The sequence below is a fragment of the Oncorhynchus tshawytscha genome, linkage group LG10, assembly GCF_018296145.1.
Source record: "Oncorhynchus tshawytscha isolate Ot180627B linkage group LG10, Otsh_v2.0, whole genome shotgun sequence".
Taxonomy (NCBI): Eukaryota; Metazoa; Chordata; class Actinopteri; order Salmoniformes; family Salmonidae; genus Oncorhynchus; species Oncorhynchus tshawytscha.
The window spans coordinates 53,040,505-53,049,292 of record NC_056438.1 but is presented as its reverse complement, the minus strand read 5'-3'; the positions used below and the strand labels follow the sequence as shown (position 1 = coordinate 53,049,292).

At 39.2% G+C, this 8,788-nt stretch overlaps 1 protein-coding gene across 8 annotated transcripts in view; it reads left to right on the top strand.

The window, feature by feature from the left end:
- The first annotated feature begins 2,313 nt into the window (after nucleotides 1–2,313).
- The window catches only part of LOC112260427 (zinc finger MYND domain-containing protein 11), a 29,216-nt gene continuing 22,741 nt past the window's right edge, over nucleotides 2,314–8,788 (top strand). For 4 of the 8 annotated variants that reach the window (XM_042328745.1, XM_042328743.1, XM_042328744.1 and 1 more), the window contains exon 1: nucleotides 2,338–2,504. The gene's annotated coding sequence lies outside the window, so the exon portion shown is untranslated. Of the gene's footprint in view, nucleotides 2,505–8,788 lie in introns of all 8 variants that reach the window. The other 4 variants (XM_024435523.2, XM_042328746.1, XM_042328741.1 and 1 more) reach the window with 3 other exon arrangements.

Here is an 8,788-nt window from a genome sequence, read left to right as displayed (position 1 = left end):
ATTGGTCTGCTGTTTCAACCATTAAAGGGTGTTTTGCTATTTTTTGGTAGCGGAATGACCTTTACCTCCCTCCAGGCCTTAGGGCACACTCCGTCTTCTAAGCTTAGTTTGAAGATGTGGCTAAAAGGAGTCACAGTGTATTCCACTACCAACCTCAGACATGTACAGTACCATCAAGGTTGTCGGTTCCAGGTGGTTTGTCCTTATTTATAGATACTGCAGCAATATATTTTTCTGTGCTTATCTTTCATTATTTGGATCACTATGCATGAATATGAAGGCTCAGCATCTGTTGTTTGCATGTCATGCCTAAATTTGCTAATCTTGTCAACAAAGTGGTTGGCAATATCAAAGGGTTTTGTTATGAATGAGCCATCAGCCTCAATGAAGGATGAAGCTGAGTTAGTATTTCTGCCTTGAATTTCATTTAGGGTACTCCAGAGCTTTTTACTATTATTCTTTCTATCATTTATCTTTGTTCCATAGTATAGTTTTTTCTTCTATTTGTTTAGTTGAGTTATGTGAGATATCTCAATTTACTATATGTCTGCCAATATGCTGTGTTGCCAGACTTATTTGCCATTCTCTTAACCTCGTCCATACAGTTTTTTCAATTCATCTATCCATGGGGATTTGGAAGTTTTAACAGTCAGTTTCATTATGGACACATGCCTGTCAGTAACCAGAAGAAGCAATTTCATAAATGCTACAAGTGCAGCATCAAAATGTTCATCATTATATACATCAGACCAACAAATATTTTTCACATCTTCAACAATGGAATCATTGCAAAACCTCTTGTATGATCGCTTATACACTGTTTTAGATCCAGTCTTTGGAACTTTGGTTTTCCTAGATATGGCTATTATATTATGATCACTATATCCAATGGATGTGGATACTGCTTTAGAGAAGATTTCTGCAGCCTTATTAAAGATTTGTTCAATACAAGTGGATTATTTAGTTTCTGTTCTGTTTGTAAATAACTGGTTGTTTGACTGATAACCTCAACCAGCTGGTTGCAGGCACTGGTTACAGTTTGAATCTTTTTCTTGAGGGGACAGTGGAAACCCAGTCAATATTCAGGTCAACCTGAAAATATACATGTACATTTTCTCTTGATATCACATACACTGATATCACATACATGATCAAGCATTTAACCCTAACCCGAGTGGAGCAGTGGTCTAAGGTACTTGATCTCAGTGCTAGAGGCGTCACTACAGACACCCAAGCTGTATCACAACCGGCCGTGATTGGGAATCCCATAGGGCGGCGCATAATTGGCCCAGCGTCATCCGGGTTTGGTTGGTGTAGGCCATCATTGTAAATAAGAATTTGTTCTTAACTGACATGCCTAGTTAAATAAAGGTTAAATTAATATATATAAATTTATATATATATATAAACCAGATACTGACTGTTAGCACTTGGTGATCCATATCAACTTCTCACAATAAGCTTTAGGTGAGGCAGGTGAACCTGTAGCCATATCACTTCAACAGCATTTGACATGAGATCCTCTCTAAACTTTATAGGAATATAACTCTGAATATAAACAGCAATACCTCTTCGATTGGCATTCTTGTCACTTCTGTAGATATTATAACCATATATATGATATAATTTTAATTACGGAAGATTGAATAACTGTGCTTGGAATGATTTGTACCTATAGTCTCAGTGCATGACAGTGCATCCGAATAAGTTTCCCTACCAGAAAACACGCGTTACCGGAAAGTGTTGCATATTCCGCGCATGATTTTATTGAGGAGGACACTGAAGAGTGGATGACTCAATGGCTTGACCGCGTTTTGCAAGTGTCGGCTCACTTGACCCCAATTCACAACACATCAGATTTTTTGGTGGACTGATTCGGGAACGCGCACCTGTCACGCCCACATATACAGACACTGACAGCAGCTGCAAGCTCAGTAGCCTAATTTAGGATCTTCTATATTGAGGGGTATTTGCCTAATATATATAAAACATTTAACCAATATATATATACACACGTTAAATGGTATGTATTATATCCGGATATGTAGAAACCATTGAGAAGTATTGATTGTAGTGAAATAATGTTAATCGCTTAAATCCCTGTTCAGATGCATTTTAGATTATTCAAGTGTAATGGGCAGCTTTTACAGATGTTGATCTTTTTTTACAACATTTGGCCAAAAGCCTTCTCAATATATATGTTTTATTGTTACATACATGCACTCTCAAAAGTTGCCTCACAAAAATAACAAAGACAGAAGTGTGTCAAGCATAGACTGTAAAAATCGTGTCAAATCACAATTCCGCCACTAGAGTTCTCCTGTGTAAAAACCTGTCCTGCTATGTTGGCGCTGTTTACCTCCCCAATCCTGTGCTGTGGCCAGCTGGACATAAACCATAATTCAGACAGTCTAAACTATCCCGGAAATACAAATGTAAGGTATTTTACATTGAATCCTTCACGGAGTTATACAGACACATATATTAGTAATACTGTAGTAAAGGTAAGTTTGACATTTATTTCATGAAACATGTATTACTTCAATGAAAACATTACGGCTAGTTAGCTATTTTATGAACATGGCGCCTTCGAAAAAAAAAAAAAGCTCTTCCATGCACGTTTTGGTAGCTACTGTAGTTTCTTTACTACTGTCAAAAAACGATATTGTATTTGATTTGCCCAGCTACGCGGCTATTACTCATGTTTGACAGCTAACGTTTGCTAGTACAGAACTGCTTTGCCGATTCGGCTAGCTAATGCGTTGGCTAGCTCGCTGGCTAGTTACCTTAGCTTAATTTACTATGTTTTGTCGAACCATGTTTAGGTTGATAGCTTTAGTAGTTTACATCTAGCCATGCATATTGAAGTATTTGACCTAGGTAGCTAACTAACGTTTTGACAAGCTGTATTTGGCCCACGCCAGGAGATTATCCTATCCAAACGTTAGCTAGCTTCCTGTTAGTACCAACTAGCTACCTAATATTAAGCTGACAGGAGCCAGCTAACTGACTGGGAGCTCCCAGTTTGCTCTTGTGGCCTTGGCTGCTTTTGTTGAAATATCCACGGACTGTGTTGAATACTTAATCCAGAAATCAGACAATTTGGATGGTCTAGGGAAGAAGGCACAATTACCTGCTCTCCCACTAACCATGTGTCAATAGTTGGCCAGACAAAATTAAAACAGTGACGACAAGGCGTATTAATGTGTCCAATTAGCTTGTTAGCTGGCCAATCTAGCTAGCTAACGCTTTAGCTAGGTAACAAAATGTTTGCTTGCTCTTCAACATTATGCAATTTGAATGTAAAAATTATTCGTTTTTCCCCATTTAGTTAAATGGTTAGCTGTAATAATAGTCGATGTGATAAGTGATTGCAATGAATTTAGCCAACTAATCTAGGTACTACACATAGCAGGCCTATCTTACACCCAACAACTGTTTTATGCACATGTGCCGTTCATCATGATGATGATGGTGTGAAAAGTTGCCTGGTATGGTTAGCCGAACCCATATTCCGGTCCAGCGAATGAGATGAGAGCGGTCCAAGTAGCTATCTTGTTTTTATATTTTCAAAATAGTATTTCTTGACTTCGTTTTAACTATTCATTCAGCTTTAGCACAGCCGCAGGACTTCTTCAGGATTTTTGTCTCCCATAGCTACTATTATTCATGGTGATTTTGACCGGCTGTTTGACCGGTTGCCCGTACCAAGAATATAGATAGCCTATATACAACAGTGGTTCATTTCAGAGGGTATATTTTATGTCGTCCTCCTCTGTTGTGCACTGGTTGTGTTGGAAGAGTGAAAACAGAGGAGCAGCTGGACCTTGAGGAAGACAACAAATGTTGCATACATTTGATCAACTTCATTCATCCAGATGCCAATAACTAGACTTATCTCATATATGATTAAAAACTCTGTCTTTTTTGTGCTCCTGGACACCTTGTATAATAGAATGGGGGAGTGTAGTTCCTCCACCTCTGTTGTATTGGAGTCATGTAGTGTCAGTCAGAGACAGGTGTGTAGCAGCTGTGATCTGTATTTAACTAGGCAAGTCAGTTAAGAACAAATTCTTATTTACAATGACGGCCTAGGAACAGTGGGTTAACTGCCTTGTTCAGGGGCAGAAAGACAGATTTTTACCTTGTCCGCTTGGGGATTTGATCTTGCAACCTTTCGGTTACTGGCCCAACGCTCGGCTACCTGCTGCCCCCTGCTGTTACTTTCCTGTGTAAGGTGCCAGTGGATGTGGAGTCGAGCACAGAGCAGTGCTATGGCACAGTTGGCACTCATTAACGCCTACTCGGATTGGCATAGCATGGGATATTGCTCACTGTCACCTCTACTCCTCTCAGCAATTCTTCACGGTCTCTTACAGCTCAGCAGGCTGCATGTCAGGCAGTGGAAGATACATGATTTACAGTCTTTCAACCCTCAGGTTATTTTTACTGTCTTGCTAAGGCCATACAAATGTAATGAAATGTTTAACAGATGGTCCTCATCACTCATCACATTAAAATAAAAATGTTGTCCTCAAGCTTCCTGTAAAGAGAGATACACAACTTCCTTTCAGATTATAGCTGAACCATGCCTCTTTTAGTCTCCCCAAGATGCTAATATCTCTTGATTAGGTCGTTAGGTTTTGAATTAAGGTTGCTAACAAGAATATCTACTCTTGAATTGTTTTATTTATATTTGCTCGCTTGCCTTACCTGTTAACATTTGATAAAATGTATATGACCTAAGTGTTTGTTGCTCTATATATTAGAGTAAACTCAATAGGCTTCACATACAAGATACCATAGTATTGTGAGGACTGGATGTGAGCTGCCTAAATCTGTGAAATGTGGCTCACATTTCAGTATCACATGTTTTGTATTCTGACTATGACCAATTGAAGTACCTGATGTGTAGGCTATTTCCTCCTGTGTCTGACCCAATGAGTTGGTAAATTCCCAGGATGTTTGTAGGTAGGCTACTATAGGCTTATGTATTTAGTAAAGTGTTGTGAATGGTTAGTAAACCATGCTCATAATTTGGCCTTTGGTCTTTAAATGTTAGAGTTGAACAAAAGTATTTATGGATTTGCATTCTGTGTGTGAAGTCTGGACCAAAAAGGTACATAATGGCTCAGCGAGTGGCGCAGCTGTCTAAGGCACTGCATCTCAGTGCAAGAGGTGTACCTGCAGTCCCTGGTTCGAATCCAGGCTGCATCACATCCTTGCTTGCCTAGTTAAATTAAGGTTACATATGGTGAGGTTGTTATATCAGCTTTATGGTTACCACAGCCACAAATCTAAATTGGATGGCCTATATCTTTTTGGTCTTAATATATGGTTAGGCATACAGTTAGCAGTGTGGTTAGGGTTAAGATGAGGGTTAGGTTAAAAATGAGATTTCAAGAAGAGACATTTTTGAAATAGGTGTGGTTTAGCCATAATTGTGGCTGTGGTAACTAGTGACGACCCCCATTTTCTAAAGTGACATTTTACGTTTCATGGAGGCTTATTAAGAAGAGAAATGCGTGAAATTGGATTTGAAACTCTGTTTCATAGAAATTCTCTGAAAGCTATAGTAAGCTGTGTCATGAGAGGAGGCGATGCTCATCACATAGATACAACTGAGTCCTTTGTTACATGGTGGGAAGCCAATTACCTGGACCTGAATGTACTGAAGACCAATGAGCTAGTGGTAGATTTTAGGAAAAATAAAGATGTTTTTAATCCCGTTTTTATTAATGGTGAAGAGATTGGTACTGGGGACTCTTACAAGTACTTGGGTGTAATAGTACATGTACTTGGGTGTAAAACAAACTGAACTGGAAGGAGGACTCCCACACTGTCTACAAAAAATACCAATTCAGACAATACTTTTTAAGGAAGCTTAGCGAGATCTTTTAATGTCTGTGACAAAATGCTTTGCATGTTCTACAGCAGTGGCATGGCGAGTGTAGTGAGCTATGCCATTGTGTGCTTGAAAGGAGGACTTAAAAAAAAGCTTGACAAAATTACCAAGAAAGCAAGTACTACGTATGGCTGCAGCCGGGAATCGATGCAGGACCTCTAAATAAAAATGCTGCGTGCAAAAACACACATGATCTTTGGCAATGACACACACCTACTCCACAGCACTTTAATGCAACACAAGAGCAGCTTTAGTAGCAGGTCCATCCTGCCTAGAAGTTCCACAGAGAGGTTTAGACAGTCATTTTTACCCACATCCATTAAGCTTTTTAACAAATGTAATTGATTAACTGTTTTGGGATGTCTTCCTGTTGTTTTTTCTTGTTTCTCCCTCTAAAGTACGATAGGAAACAGCACTTGAATCAGACTATTTTACGGATTCTAAGTTGCAGGTCCCTTCATGTGTCTTAATCTTAAATTATTGATGAAGCATGCTGTGATAAAACAATTTCTCAAATTGGGATTAATAATACTCTGCTCTTTAGTTGAAAGAAGGCAAACTGCTACTGTTCCTTTTATTTTCTCTGGAGTAATATTGTATTTCCTCGGATTTGATTTGTTCTATGGCAGTGTCGGGAAGTTGCACAACTTTCATTGTGTCTTTGTAATAACAGTTTTTTTTCTTCAGGATGATGCTTTTCTTCTCCCACAGAATAGCCTATATGTAGGCCATTTCTACTACAGGTCCCTAAATGCTGATTCCTGTTACATTGCAGTTTAAGGAAATTATATATATATAATTTCCTTAAACTGTGTGTATATATATATATATATATATATATATATATATATGTATATGTATGTATGTATGTATGTATGTATGTGTGTGTGTGTGTGTGTGTGTGTGTGTGTGTGTGTGTGTGTGTGTGTGTGTGTGTGTATGTATGTATGTATGTATGTATGTATATATATACAGTGCCTTGCGAAAGTATTCGGCCCCCTTGAACTTTGCGACCTTTTGCCACATTTCAGGCTTCAAACATAAAGATATAAAACTGTATTTTTTTGTGAAGAATCAACAACAAGTGGGACACAATCATGAAGTGGAACGACATTTATTGGATATTTCAAACTTTTTTAACAAAACAAAAACTGAAAAATTGGGCGTGCAAAATTATTCAGCCCCTTTACTTTCAGTGCAGCAAACTCTCTCCAGATGTTCAGTGAGGATCTCTGAATGATCCAATGTTGACCTAAATGACTAATGATGATAAATACAATCCACCTGTGTGTAATCAAGTCTCCGTATAAATGCACCTGCACTGTGATAGTCTCAGAGGTCCGTTAAAAGCGCAGAGAGCATCATGAAGAACAAGGAACACACCAGGCAGGTCCGAGATACTGTTGTGAAGAAGTTTAAAGCCGGATTTGGATACAAAAAGATTTCCCAAGCTTTAAACATCCCAAGGAGCACTGTGCAAGCGATAATATTGAAATGGAAGGAGTATCAGACCACTGCAAATCTACCAAGACCTGGCCGTCCCTCTAAACTTTCAGCTCATACAAGGAGAAGACTGATCAGAGATGCAGCCAAGAGGCCCATGATCACTCTGGATGAACTGCAGAGATCTACAGCTGAGGTGGGAGACTCTGTCCATAGGACAACAATCAGTCGTATATTGCACAAATCTGGCCTTTATGGAAAAGTGGCAAGAAGAAAGCCATTTCTTAAAGATATCCATAAAAATTGTCGTTTAAAGTTTGCCACAAGCCACCTGGGAGACACACCAAACATGTGGAAGAAGGTGCTCTGGTCAGATGAAACCAAAATTGAACTTTTTGGCAACAATGCAAAACGTTATGTTTGGCGTAAAAGCAACACAGCTCATCACCCTGAACACACCATCCCCACTGTCAAACATGGTGGTGGCAGCATCATGGTTTGGGCCTGCTTTTCTTCAGCAGGGACAGGGAAGATGGATGGAGCCAAATACAGGACCATTCTGGAAGAAAACCTGATGGAGTCTGCAAAAGACCTGAGACTGGGATGGAGATTTGTCTTCCAACAAGACAATGATCCAAAACATAAAGCAAAATCTACAATGGAATGGTTCAAAAATAAACATATCCAGGTGTTAGAATGGCCAAGTCAAAGTCCAGACCTGAATCCAATCGAGAATCTGTGGAAAGAACTGAAAACTGCTGTTCACAAATGCTCTCCATCCAACCTCACTGAGCTCGAGCTGTTTTGCAAGGAGGAATGGGAAAAAATTTCAGTCTCTCGATGTGCAAAGCTGATAGAGACATACCCCAAGCGACTTACAGCTGTAATCGCAGCAAAAGGTGGCGCTACAAAGTATTAACTTAAGGGGGCTGAATCATTTTGCACGCCCAATTTTTCAGTTTTTGATTTGTTAAAAAAGTTTGAAATATCCAATAAATGTCGTTCCACTTCATGATTGTGTCCCACTTGTTGTTGATTCTTCACAAAAACATACAGTTTTATATCTTTATGTTTGAAGCCTGAAATGTGGCAAAAGGTCGCAAAGTTCAAGGGGGCCGAATACTTTCGCAAGGCACTGTATATATATATATATAAGGCCAATAGAATTAGGCTAGGCCATAGGAAGCATATAGGAAGCCCCCTGTGACACTTGCATGATCATTGGAGCTGTGTTGTGTCATCATGGACAATGGACATCTATTAGGCCAGTCAAAGCACATGTCTGAAGTCAGGACCTTCTGAAATGAGAATATGCAGTTTTTGTTGTCTTGATTGGGTTGACCAATCCTTGTCCTGAAGGGCTTTGGAACCTGCAAATTCTTGTTGTTTCTTATCCTGGATGAATCCTTTATCCTGGCGGTTTTAGCTAGGAAGATGGCT